At 34.3% G+C, this 15,291-nt stretch overlaps 1 protein-coding gene across 1 annotated transcript in view; it reads left to right on the forward strand.

Annotated features, from left to right (window-relative positions):
- The first annotated feature begins 9,551 nt into the window (after positions 1-9,551).
- Positions 9,552-15,291, forward strand: part of LOC143238124 (uncharacterized) — a 43,608-nt gene continuing 37,868 nt past the window's right edge. Inside the window, exon 1 of the mRNA XM_076478083.1 lies at positions 9,552-9,833. The gene's annotated coding sequence lies outside the window, so the exon portion shown is untranslated. The remainder of the gene's footprint in view (positions 9,834-15,291) is intronic.

Genomic DNA, 15,291 nt, shown 5'->3' on the forward strand with positions numbered 1-15,291 from the left:
CTTCATGTCACATTTTTTTAACTAAGCACACTCGAACAAACATTATTAGTATCTGAATAGCCATGAAATTTCTTTATAATTTTGAAAACAAAGTCCTACTAACACTTTTTCTTCTTACAAAATTAATTTATATTCCTACCCACACCCATTGCGAGTGGGTAAATCATGCATTTTTTTTATCTGTTAATTTCACTTCTTAATTAATATAAATAGTCACTTATCGTTTGGTTACGAGTCGAGTGCCTTAACCACCTGGCCATGCCGGGCCTGTCACTTGTCGTAAGAAATCTTGCGGCTCACAACCCTAAAGAAAGAATTATTATAACTAATCATATCAGTTATATGTCAGGAGCACTTTAAAGAATACTTTTACATTTTTAACAGTTCACTTTCAAAACTACACTGCAAATACAAGTGGGTTAATAATTATTTTTGATATCCATGAATATTAAAGATTTTCATTATTTTCTATCACAAAAAGAAATAAATTTCTAAAACAGACTACATGTGTTACGGCTACTAATGCTAACAGTTGCAAAAGATATAGGAGAGGAAGTCAATCCATCAAGGTTTTGGAAGTAAAGTCACAGGCCCAGCATGGCCAGATGGTTAGGATGCTCGACTCGCAATCTGAGGATTGTGGGCTCGATTCCTAGTCCAATTAAACATGCTCGCCTTTTCAGTCGTGTGAGCGTTATAATGTTACAGTCAATACCACTATTTGTTGGTAAAAAGTGTAGCCCAAGTGTTAGCAGTAAGTAATGATGACTAGCTGTCTTTTCTCTAGTCTTTCTCTGCTAAATTCGGAGCAGCTAGCGTAGATAACCCTCGTGTAGTTTTGCGCGAAATTCAAAAACAAAACTTTAATGTTGAAAGCCTCGCTCATAGCTCCGTGGTTAGAGCACTGGTTTTGTAAATCAGCAGTCGTGAGTTCGATCGTTAGTGGGGACTATGGTAAAAACATCCCAGAAGAATGGGGTAATTATGTATCTAACATTTTAGGAGGAAGAGGTCTTGTACACCTGACCCTCCTAGGTATTTTTAAATTAAACTTACCCAAATACCCACAAAGAAGAAGCGAAGCGTTGCTGATTATGGAGTGCCTACGGACACTGTACCAAAACAATGACAGACAACCATAAACACTGATAAAACAACGAATACAATTAAGAAGACGTTTCATGGCAACAAGAGATCAAGACATAAAACACAAGTAAATAGTATCAGAAAAAAAAATCACAATAGAAATTAAATTGTTAAAACAAGAAAAATTGGATAACTTATGTTCCCATCTAAACAAACAGAATGACCATAGAAAGTTTTGGTCGCACCTAAAATGATTCACCAATAAAGCCACTTCAATAAAATACCCAACACTAGAACGTAACAACACCTCAGCCAGCACCAACAAAGAAAAAGCAGAAACCTTTAGACATCAACTACAAAACACATAATGACCCAGACATGAAGAACTATTTCTACATCAAAGTAAACAACTATGTAACAAATAACATAGAATTATACAAACCATACTTTCCAATCAATATTATTAACAATAACACTGATAATACTTATGACTATAATACTCTACTGCTCACCAAAAAAAATCACATAAACTGAACTCAAACAAGCAATCAAGAATTCAAAAAACAAATCACCAGGAAATAATGGCAGACAAACAATTCTCCTCAAAAAAGGCATTCCAAAATTATTTGACCACCTATTAGCTATCTTTAATTTGTCTTTCTACTCTGGATACATTCCAGTTTCTTGGAAGCAAGTTAATATATTAATATTCCATAAAGTTTGTTTGTTTGTTTGTTTTTTTGCACAAAGCTACTCGAGGGCTATCTGTGCTAGCCGTCCCTAATTTAGCAGTGTAAAACTAGAGGGAAGGCAGCTAGTCATCACCACCCACCGCCAACTCTTGGGCTACTCTTTTACCAACGAATAGTGGGATTGACCGTCACATTATAACGCACCCACGGCTGGGAGGGCGAGCATGTTTGGCGCGACTCGGGCGCAAACCCTCAGATTACGAAGCGCACGCCTTACGCGCTAGGCCATGCCAGGCCCATTCAATAACGAAGGAAAACCAGCTAATAAGCCAAATAGTTATCGACCAATCAGCCTGACTAGCTGTGTAGGCAAAATCTTGAACGAATAATAAGTAATAGACTCTCCAAATTATTGGAGATTACTTTAAAATTACCAGAGGAACAAAACGGATTTAGAAAATATAGACAAACAAGAGATCACTTAATTAGGTTAACTGAAACGATAACAAATAGTTTTAATAAAAAATAATAATAATGCACTGTCGCTTGTTTCCTCGATATCTAGAAAGCATTCGACATTGTATGGCACAATGGTCTAAGGTTCCGAATGAATGAAATGGGACTACCGCGTGAAATTTTTCGTTGGTTATCTAACTTTTTGGAAAATAGAAAATGTAGAAGGAACATTCTCGGAGTTCTTCACTCCAGAAGCTGGTGTTCCTCAAGTAGGGGTGGTTAGTCCTATTCTCTTCATCACGTATTTGTATAATATGTCACTTAAAGATCCAAATTATGGATACTCGTCATAGTTCGCCGATGATGTAGCAATTTGGAAAAGTACCCCTACACCAGAAATTGCTGCCACTAACATACAACCACAACTAAACATAATAAGTGAATACTGACAAAAATATAGAATCAAAATAAACACAGCAAAGACGCAAGTAGTGATATTTTCAAAATCAACGAAACATCAAAAAGTACAACCCCAGATTTACATGAACTTCTCCAGACTGCTAACTCTGCAAAATTTTTAGGATTAACATATGATTCTAAACGTACCTGGACAAAACATGTAAATAACATTAAAACTAAAATTTGGCGAAGAATAAACTATGCTGAGAGTGTAACTGGTAAAAATTATGGAACAACACCTGAAAACATCCTTAAAATATACAAAACATATATAAGACCAGTAGTAGACGATGCAGCTCCTGCATGGATTAACGTAAGTAAAAAAACAATTGCAAACCAAACTACAATCATTACAAAATACATTAATTACAACAGCATATAGAGTACCCAAAACCACTTCCTCAAAGTTCACGCACAGATACTCTAATACACAAACAATACCAAATAGACTTCTACATAGTACAATAAAATATTTCCATAAAAATTGAAGAAAAAATGAGCTGTTATGCGAACTAGACAGGTATTGCATATATGATGAAGAGAGTCCTAAAACCTCTCCTCGATAAACTTATACATTAGATCATTAAGCTAAAATTAAGTATTAAAAAATAGCAATAAAAAAAATAATATCTACACTAGTTCTAAAATAAAACAGGCCACCTATGTTCTAGACTTAGATAATCTGAAAGTACAATATACATGGACATTGCCCTGAAAAGGGCCTGAGTTATGTTCATCACTCTGGCCCTCATGTATTAATATTAAATATACTAACAAGTCCACTATAACAATGAAAAGGAAAGATGAAGAGGTCTAGTGTACCTGACCCTCCCGGGTATACAAAATTTATGTACCCAAACACCTAGAGTGAGAGAACGTTGCCGATCATATGGGCTTTTACCATCAAGCAGTATTAGAGTCAACCTCATAAGACTTTAATGTTGCTTATGTTGTGGATCAAAAAGAAGCCCATATGATCCACAAAATATACAACATTAAAACCTTGGTGTGTTGGCTCCCTATTACTTGATAGTAGAATCCGTATTATCCAAAACATAAAGTTGTACAATATTCAAACTCCTAAGGTTTTCTTTTATCATATGTTGTGGACAATACGGGATTCTACTATCAAGTAGAACTCAACCCACCAAGATTTTAGTGTTATATTTATGGTGGATAATATGGGCTTCTACTATCATTTGTTCAGCCCTCTGTTGTTATTAGTCTACCCTTACTATAAGCCTGCAAGGTACAGAAGGTCTACTGTTAGCTCAGTTAAGCCTGTTATAAACCAGCAAGGTACAGAAAGTCCTCTGCTAGCTCACGTAAACCCTAGTTAGTATCGAAGGTAAGCCTTTTTTCTCACAACAACAATCACGTTTCTAGATGACTAATTTTACAAAAAAAGGAAGACAGGACAATTGTAGACATTATATGGACTCATCATCTCAAGAAGCTATTGTTTGATAAGTCTTTCAAGGCGTGTAGAGATTTAAATCAAGTGTTTTAAAAGACTAAATTTCTGTGTCACTTCTTCCTTCAAATAACAAAGGACGAGGATTTCTAACCTCGTAGCATTACTTGAACTAAATATTCAATTGCTAGTATACTGTCAACCAGCCACCAATATAATGCACTGTTACTAGCTATTGTATCATGGTAATTTTAGTCAACTAGATATACTGTTACTATTTTGTTTTTTCTATTCATGGTAACTCAATCGTATTGTCAACCAATCATCAACAACATACAATTCTATTGGTTATTTAACCACACTTTATTAATAAAATATTCATACATTTCGTTTTGCTATTTAAGTTCTTCTTGTTTGTTTGTTTTTTGAATTTCGTGCAAAGCTACACGAGGGCTATTTGCACTAGCCGTTCCTAATTTAGCTGTATAAGATTAGAGGGAAGGCAGCTAGTCATCACCACCCATCGCCAACTCTTAAGCTACTCTTTTACCAACGAATAGTGGGATTAACCATCACATTATAACGCCCCAACGGTTGAAAGGGCTAGCACGTTTGGTGTGACGGGGATTTGAACCCGCGACCCTCGGATTATGAGTCGAGTATCTTAACCGTTTGGCCATGCCGAGCAAGCTGTTCTTGTTTTCTACCATTTTAATCAAAATACATAAAACTAGCTACAAACAACAGCACTAATAATTCGAAAAAGATTAAATTTCAATTGTAAATTAATTGTAATAAGGGTGATTTTTAATGCTAAGAAATATTTTTGATTATACTTTAAGAAAAACAGATACCGAGGTCAAATATGGTTGTCTTATATTGATGATAATGTTTCTCATGAACATCTCTCCTTCTCAGTCCACCGTTTACTTATATAGTGACTTTTTTATATGGATATAAAAATACTCACTCTACAGTTTTCTACGTATTTTATATTTTTAACCAAATTCATATAAAAAGCCAACACAGTAAGAATGTTGAAGTTTTATACAAACCATAATATGATTTCTCGACACGTCCTGTTAGGGGTTATCAACTGACACGAATGGAGTTGTCTAAATTACAAAAAATATAACAAATCACCATTTAAAAAAATCATGTCGCAGCTGTGACTTCTGGGAAAGGAAAACTTGACAGTGTAACATTTCAGTGGTCATCCACTCGGGCTTTCGTGACACGGGAAATATCAGTGGAATTACGACCACGGATCTCCGTTTTTAAGAACTTTTATTTTCGTGTGAATCGTAGCGTATCTGATAACGCGTGTGAAAAAAGAAGACTGCAGGGCAAGTCTGGGAAGCAAGGGAAACTAGACAGTCTCTAAGGGGAGAGTCATTAGAGCTGTCTGGCAACAGGACAGTGTAACTTGCATTTATACTTCACAGGTGTTCATTGAATTATATTTGGAAGAAGTATGGGATGCGTGTTTCGACTTTCTCAACCTCGTGACTCTTTTGCAAAGTGGCCTAAAAGTACCTGGTTGCTTTTCATTTTCGATGTTGTGCAACAAATAGTATATGTGGACCTAAAGAAAAAGTTCGTTCACCTTCCTGTGCCATCTTCTTCCAAATCATTGTTTTTATATTTAAATGAGTAAGAAAAATCCACAAACGAAACTAAATAAAATTAAAATACACGATATTACGGTTTTCATCCAACAACTAATAGAGGTCGCAAGTGCAAAATCGTGACAATAAAACAATATGTCGAACCACAAAGGTCTTCGGTTGATTATTGCTTATTTTATATCTCAAAAGAACATTTTATTAAACAGTTGTTAACCATTACATTTATTAACAGGGTTTTCGCAGCACGAAACTAGGTTTAAACTTGAAGTTCACAGCAACGAACACAGGACATCGAAATCGAAAAAGCTCGATCACGAAAAAAATGTACTTCTCAAGAACCATAAAGTAAGCCTTTTTTTTAGGGGTAATGGGAGACCATAGGAGCTGTGGGTTGCATCTGGTTCACATAGGGTTTGGTTTGTTTTGAATTTTGCGTAAAAAAAATTCGAGGGCTATCTGCGCTAGCCGTTCCTACTTCAGCAGTTTAAGATTAGAGAGAAAGCAGCCAGTCATCATCACCCACCGCCAACTCTTGGGTTACTCTTTTACCAACGAATAGTGGAAATGACCGTCACATTATAACGCCCCCCACGGCTGAAAGGACGAGCATGTTTGGTGTGACGGAGATTCGAATCTGCGACCCTCAGATTACGAGTCGAGTGCCTTAACCACATGGCCATTTTGGGCCTTCACATAGGGTAAAAGGCCATAAGAAGCAAATATATCATTTTTTTGTAATATTCCTATTCAGTGGGCTTTCAAATACTTTAAAACTAAAAATAAACGATAAATTATTGCTTATTAACACTTAATATCACAAACATTTCTTTATTTTAAAGATAAAGACCCATAAGTCTGTTTATTTCCATTCATTATAAAGCTTAATCACTCACCCACCCACCCACCTCCAATATCTCGCAGAAAGCAGATGTAGTCTGATTATTAATATTATGAATTAGTTATAATTTGTGGAAAATAAAGTATATTTTGTTGTTTTAAAATAGTTACAAACACTCACACATATATATAATTAAACTAATTTAAACAAGTATCTTACGCTACTTTTAAATATGGGCCTGGCGTGGCTTAATGGTTTGCATGCCAAATTGTGGATCGAATAATCCACTAAAAGTCTCTACACTTTTAGCTATGAATACAATACAAAAATAAATATCAATTTTATTATTTGGGTCTAGAATAAAATTCTTGTGATGACTAGTTTTGTGCCCTACCCCCCCCCACCTCTCTCCAGTCAGTAATTCAAAATTAGAGATGGCTATTCTTAAACGCTAAGGATAACTGACCTGAACTTTTAGCCCGCATTCACATAAGCTGTCATTCATTGCAATTTAAAAATTCATTTTTGAATAATACAAAGAAGTGAGAACCTCCTTTATAATACTTTCAATATAACAAAACAGAACAAAAAGATTGAGTCAGCATGTCTTCTGCCGTTTACAGACACCATCATGTTTTTGTGTTTTTTCAGGGTATTCTGTTTCAAGGGTAAAGTTGTCTTCAATCCTTCCAAGATGCAACTCATTCTTTCACGACATATTATGCGGTCTGTAATTTCTCCCTATCTAAAATCAAAAAAGTAAAATTCCTGAAACATTTATTTGGTAACCATGAAAAATTAAAAATGCCTACTTTAGATAAAAATTGTGCAAAATGAAAAAAAAATGAAATCGCGCTCGTCTCCCAGTGAGTTTATACTTAGGATCACGTGAATAACAGTTGCGTATATTTTGCTCTGATGACTTCACGTTATAAATGATTGTAAACAATGGTGGCCGTCTTACCTCATTTTTCCTTATAAGTGTAGTCGGTGGATGTAGCAAACAAAGCCAGACTGGTACAATGTACAAAAAACAACAGTGATGTGATACAGAGAAGCAAAGCTAAATCCTTCTTTCCATGCAAAAATATTAAAGCCATTTTCTGCCACATCTTAAGACAAATTACTTTTTTGTAACTCTACATTCTTAAAAGTAAGGAAGTATCTAAATTTATAAACTGATAAGATGAATGCAGAGTAAGCCTTTTTTAAGTTTAGAATAGGATACACTTTTCTCCCATCCAGCAAAACTGACAGAAGCTATGTTATATGTGTATACAAAACTTCTCAATACCACATGATGGAATTTTGAAACAATTTATAAAATGTTATAATTTCGAAAATCGAAGAATATTTAGATTCTCGTAAAGCTAGACGCGAGTATCGAAACTCGATCTTAAGCATTTTAAGTCCACAGTCTTTATGCAGAATACCTTTCAAAATACATTTCAAGCATACCTTGACAACTTTTAGTAAACATAAAGTCGCATTAACTACAGTTTAGATATCATATCTTAGGATAAATTTACATTACAAAATCTACTACATGTTACCTGCAATAATATGTCATCTGTTACATATTTAATTAGTATACATTATCTGATTAGAAGTGAGCCACATCTGGCTATCTGCTGAGCCCACCGAGGGAAATTGAACCCCTGATTCTAGCTTTGTAAATCCGAAGACTTTCTGCTGAACTAGCGGAGGTCACCTGATTAGAAACCTTGAGATAGTTACATAAACAAATGTGTAAAAACTTAAGCATAAGAAGTTACATGTTAACCCTTAATAACTGCAAATGTTAATTTTTTTACAAGCACATTTTTGTGTCTTCTATTAACCTCAAAAACCTTTTACTTTTGTCAAATTATCGAAGCCAAGTAATTTCTACTTTCTTTGAATGTCATTAAGTTGGTAGATTTCTCGTGATATGAAGATTTAGAAAAAAAAGTACTAATAACAGCATTTAATTCTTGTTGGTTATTTTATCAATAAATGCTCAAATATGGGCGTTTAGAAGAAAAATTTTCTTAAACATTTAGTTTTGTCTTTTTGTTTCTAAAATGTTTATAATAATGTTATTTTTCTTTTAAATTGATGAATATCTTTAAATTCAGGGCTGAAAAACAGACACTGTATCTGTGTCCAGCAGTATACTAGCCAATAGTCCAAGTCATTAAAACTATCATATTACAAGAAGTACCATAAGAAAGATGAGTCGTCTTGAAGAAGGTAAACTCTCAGGGGTGCTTTACCTTTAAGGATGTTCCACCTAAATGATGTGTCATTTTCAAGGATGTTTCTTCTCAAGGCTATGTAATCTTTAAGGATGTTCCACCTAAATGATGTGTCATTTTCAAGTGTATTCCTCCTCAAGGCTATGTCATCTTTCAGGATGTTCCACCTAAATGGCGTGCCAGTTTCTAGAATGTGTCGCTCCAGTGTTACTTTATCTTTAAAAATATTATATCTTTTAGGATTTATTACTTTATAAGAACGAATCCTCTCAGTGATGCCTCATCTTAAAAAAAAAAAAAAAACGTGGCAGGTGAAGAATGTTTCATCTTCAAGAATGTGTTATAATTCATGGTTCATTCTTACGATTACGTATTCTTTCGTTCTCCTATTGAAATAATCTTTTAATGGTTTAAATACATTTAAGAAAAATTGATAATTTTTCGTAATTTCAAATATAAAGTTAATTCACTTTTTTGTTTTTAGATTATCCACAGAACAAATTCACTTTTCTACCGATACAGATTAATAAGGATGGTTATTACGTTAATAATTAACACTTTACACTGGTTTATATGTTATTTAATCTAGCCAATAATCAACTAGTTAGTTGCATCATATTACAGGCTTTGAATGCATATTTACACCCACCAGCTTGGCAAAAACTTTATAAACATATGAAATAATTATCATCCGGTTTTGCGTGACCGCTAGAGCGACTCTTTTTTAACGGTCATTACACATCTAACTTCCGTCACGCTTTCTCCAGAACGCTTACAGGTGGCCTAAGTGGTTTCGAGGCTCAGCTGCGGAGAGTGCACTCAAAGAGGCACAACTAGAGATAGATCTAAGTTAATAGTGCAGCAGGTGGTAGAGGTAAGGAAGAGACCGTCTTGTTCTCCAAACAGAGGCACCGCAATACCTGCCACAGCGGCGGAAGAAACACAAACTAAGACCGGCCTGCTAAGTTACTCGCTCCGAGCTCACTGTGTTCTATTTTTTACAGCGAATGAGTGGTATTCGAGGTAAGTGAGCTTACGATGGATAAAGTTTCAGCTACTAGTTATATTAACCTGTAAACGTGAGACAGTCGATGGGTCTTCTCATTCTTACACGCTATTAAACAAATATCTCATCAGCTAAAAGAATAAATGTACAACTGTTCCTTAAACAGTAAGGTGTTACTTGCTTGAAAGGTGTTTGCACGCTAATGTTACATAGCCTGATATTGTATACACACTAACGTTATGTAACCAGGTGTTGTATACACGCTAGCTTTACATAGTTTGATATTGTATACACCTTAAAGTTACATAATCTGATATGGTGTATGTACTATGTACATTGTATGTATTACAATGTTACATGGCGTGATATTGTATACATATTAAAGATTCATCAAAACCTAGAAACTTAACCTTTCATTTTGAAAACATTATGAGACATGAATCAGTACAGAAGAACTTATCAATTTAGACGTAAACTCAGTCGAATGTATTTTAAATTCTTAAAAAAGAAATAAGGCCTCCTATTCAAGTGATCGGGTTATGTATTTTGTAGCGTGTCAAACTTTCTATTTCAAGTGATCGGGTTATGTATTTTGTAGCGTGTCAAACTTTCTATTTCTTAGCCACAGTTAAAATATCCATATTCGTTAGTGTTGTGTGGGATCTACAATAAATGCTGACGCGAATAAACGTAAAAGCTAAAAAAAATGTCATTCCCACATGTATCAATTCCAACCTAAAATTAACTGAATAACAATGCAACATACCAGAAGTGTCAAATAAACAACCTACGACGCACGTCCACGCCAACAAAGTTTTATTCATTCCTATTTAAGATACTGGAAGTTGAAATACATTTTTCGACAGCAGCGTTCCAGGTTATTTATAGCTAACCTTGAAAACACTTCTTCCATTATTTCATGTTCATTCTGTTGGCCATCATTATGCACTATTGCCCGACACTTGATTGTCTACTATAATTAGTTTCTTAAAAAAAAAAAAAAACATAGAGCGAAATCAGACAAAGAACCACACACCTTGACAAATTGTTCATAGATATGTCGGCTTCCGAGACTAGGTTCAAGTGAAACAAATTCACTGAAATTTATGGGTGTTAATTCACGTAAAATCAGGGTATGTAGGAGGCGAGGATAAGGTAAACAGTAGTTTCATTGCTTATGATATAAATGTATATAAACACTGTTGTGAAATTGGATACAGCACTCCAAATATCATGATTTAGTCAGGCCGTACAATGTATGAAATCAATCACTGCTATTAATACGTTGTCCTCATATTAACTCCGGTTCTCATTTGCGTTTCTGTACGCCATACGAAGTCGACATTTCTCATTACATGAATAATTTGTAGCAACTATGAAGCAACAACAACCCTGCGTGTGACAGACATTGAGGACGTTAAATATGTTAAGCACGCATTAATAAAGCTTCCATTGTAATATTTCTTACACAGTCGTCCAATGTCTGTCTTCCTCTCACCAGTATAACTGAGGAGCAGCTTGAGTGAGTTATGTTGTATGTATGCTTACGATGATGAGATCTGAGTCAGATATCTTGTTTGTGGGAGAAAGTCTATTAACGTTGTCTATGGTAGCAACAGTTGTGCATGTGTTAGACTGCTGTTCGTGTGGCTTCAAATCCTCATACGGATGTGGTGATATGCCTTTGTTATGTGGTATGATGCTGTTTACGCTGTTTTACATCCTCTTGTCAGTGTTATGTGTTACAAACAAAACTCTTTGAAATTTTGTGAATTCGGTTTTAATCTGTTTTTTCCACTTTTCTATAAGAATATTTTTCGTAAAGGGGCTGTGACATAATCCTAGAACAGTAAGGTCAGTGGTGATATTGCACTGATGAAAGGCCGATAACGTATGTGCCAGTGGCAATATTGCACTGATGAAAGGCCGATAACGTATGTGCTAGTGGCAATATTGCGCTGTTGAAAGGCTGATAATGTATGTGTCAGTGGCGATATTGCGCTGTTGAAAGGCCGATAACGTATGTGTCAGTGGCGATATTGCGCTGTTGAAAGGCCGATAATGTATGTGTCAGTGGCGATATTGCGCTGTTGAAAGGCGGATAATGTATTTGTCAATGGCGATAATGCACTTCTAAAAAGCCTGACAATATAGGTGTTCGACATGTCACCCCAAGTACCATGGTTTACATTTGTGGCTCACACACGCCACTAAACCGGAATATGTAGATTATTCTTATGAAATACCATTAACTTTTTCCTTACACATACATACACACTGTCGTTACCACAATACTGGTACGTGAGACGTTTTGTAAGCTGCTAACCTGTATGGCCGGCCACCTGTTACACCTGTTGTTGTAAAATGCACAGTACGTGTTTTAAGATCCTTTTGGACTTATACAATAACAATGTCAGTGATTTATTGACTTGTTTGTAACTTTGGTGCTGTAATAAACACACGGTGCAGGACCATAATCAAACAATAGTGCTGTAACAAACACACGGTGCAGAAACATACTCAAACAGTAGAGCTGTAATAAACACACAGTGCAGGAGTACAATAGCAATAGTGCTATAATTTGCAGAGTTTTTTTAATTTTGTTTGGTTGTTGTTTGAAAAAGTATAAAAGGCTTAGAAAAAGTAAAATTTGAAAAAAAAAAAGGTTTTTGTTGAACTACAATGAAAATCGCATCTATAGGAACGAGGTCTTAACGTAGCGAACACTAGGAACAAGCTTATATAAATATATATATATTCACATGAAAATAACAAAAATATGAGGTACTTACTGATGGAAATAACTTTAATTAAAAGCTGTACCAAAAACCTGACAGACAGACCAACAGGTGCTTTAATTCTACCAACAGCAGATAAAACAGATAAGATATTCTATTAAACCGATGTTGAAAATGTTTTCGCCAGCATGCCTACAATATCTCACAATAAGTTTGTCCTTAGCGTGCAACAGGAACTGTGGGTAAAAACCTAGTTCGTGACCTGAGGTCACAGCAGGTAACTAGCAATGAACGTGACCTAGTACTTGACACAGCTTCATGACCTCCGAATGTTGCAATGTGGAGGTGTATGCACTGATCATATGGGGTGCTTGCAATGGTCGTGGAAGGAAACTTCTTCAAACTTAATACTATATTGAGCTTAGTTTTAAGATTGAAAACACAAAGAAAAACTGAAAAAACTGAAAGGTAAAATATATAGTTATGTTTATGTATTTCTTTAATAGTAATTTAATTAAGAAATAGTGCGTGCTTATTTTCTTTTTAAATGTATTTTTAACATACTATAAAGCTAAAGCCCACGAGAAAGATTTATTTCCAGTACGGAGTGTTCATTTAATAAACAGAAACGATATTGTGAAAGATTCTGGTAGCATACAGTCCATCTTCTAATAAAAAATTAAGCCTAAAAGAAATCGTATACAAAAACATTAATTTTCATCTAAATAGCAACGTAAATGTATTTTTTAAAATACAAGCAATACGTGATATTTTTTTAGGCATGGAAAAACTTATGATAAATTTCCTAATTTAGAATGCAAGTCAAGTTAATAAGGTTTTGTTTTTCGAGGCTCACGAATTTTCATGTTTGAGTTACTTTCACTATGTCGATAAGAAAGAATGTTTATTTTTATAAATACACTTTTTTTCAGTATGAATTGTTTTGATTTACACTGTAGCTTAGTTTCAAAAGATCATATCCTTTCGTCAAGAGAAACTGACATTAGTTTTAGAAATAACATTAAAACGAAAAATATGTTTGTCATTAATCCCGTTTTTATGACAGATAAAAGATGTTTTTCAATGTGTTACATCCATTATGTTATTGGAAATATGAGACAGTAAACCTCCAAGTATATTTCTTGGATGAAACCAAACCTTGAATGAGTCAATTTGAATCAAAATCAGGGGTTTGTATTCGTAGAAAGAGAAAAAAAATAAACTTTGAAGTATACTAAATGCATACAAATATACATCGTATTTATATTATACAACTGGTAATACGGAACGTCAAACTTTCTGATATCTTTCATAAGAAAGGAACAGAATTAATAGAGCTAGAAACAACAACAAGAATGATGGTGTGCTCAGCACATTGTTATAAGCACTTGCATGAAGTTTAATAAATCATTTAAAACATGATTGATTCTTACTTCTGGCGAGTGGTTAAAACGGAGGGCGAAAGTTAAAAGTTTAAAAATATTTAGAACCTGATGACTTTATTTACAAATAAATCACTATATTTTCTGTATTATGAAGCATTAATGAATTTTAACTTTAAAATAGTTTAACAGATTTATCTTGTGTTGTTTAGAATGTGTTTTATCACATTCACATGTCAGAAAACTGAGAAGTGTTCTGGGACCATGTTCCACCACAGAGAACTTTCACAGACGGATTCACTTAGCTATAACTGGGACTATGTTCCACCAGAGGAAATTTTCATAAACTTATGGCCTCAGAACTAAGTCAGTCATATGGAACTACCAGAAGATTGTTAGCTGAAATAATGGCGGGATCATAATTCATTATGAAGAACAACCACCGTATGACTGACTACAATTGAAGGTTGTAGCTTATTACACCATGTAGATCTGTCGATAAGAAAGTACGTGTCATCAGAAAAGTATTGTATCAAAATTACATGGACAAAGTAGCGTTACCATCGTGTTTGTTTTTTTTCAGAAATAATTGTTACAAAGAAAGTCAAACTACATGTTTTATCAGAAAGTAATTAAGCAATGAAATTAGAAGCACGTGTTTTATGGAAATAATAATAATAATTACTGAACATTAAATTGGAAATGTATGTTTTAATAAAAAAACTCTGAGGAACTAACAAAACGCAACAAGAAATTAGAAGTTTTTTTTTTCTTTAAGTAGGATTGTCAGAAACTGGGTGGCTTGACTATGGGTAAAGGTGCGTTTGTCTTCTGATATTTTTATCAATGAGTCTGTAGTGGAAATTAAGTTATAAGGGTGTATCTCTACAGGTAGAACTGTTAGAAAGTGAGTTGCTGCAAGAGATTGAAAATAGAAGTTTAAAACGATTGTTTTTTCGTGTAGAACTGTCAGAAAGTATGTGGATGAGATACAAGATAGAAACGAACGATCAGGAAGTGTGTAACATTTAATTTTTGAAATTATAGCGATATTTTCCCTGTGGTAGATATCGCAACCAAGTTTCTCCAAGAGACTTTTACACTTTACTCTGTATTTTCACACATGGTAATAGTGCAACTCAACTAATCAAATTTTTACACTTAATTTTATATTCTCCACTTCACACATTGTGATAGTACAACGCAACTGATCAAAGGCAAACAAATGAAGACAAAAATATGTTATTTTTGTATACAAAGTTTTTTATTATTTAAATGTTGTATGATATAATATGTGTAAAATTCTAAGGTAATAGTTTTTATATCGCGTTCAAAACTTTAAGTAAGAAATATAT

This window comes from Tachypleus tridentatus, chromosome 13 (assembly GCF_004210375.1).
Source record: "Tachypleus tridentatus isolate NWPU-2018 chromosome 13, ASM421037v1, whole genome shotgun sequence".
NCBI lineage: Eukaryota > Metazoa > Arthropoda > Merostomata > Xiphosura > Limulidae > Tachypleus > Tachypleus tridentatus.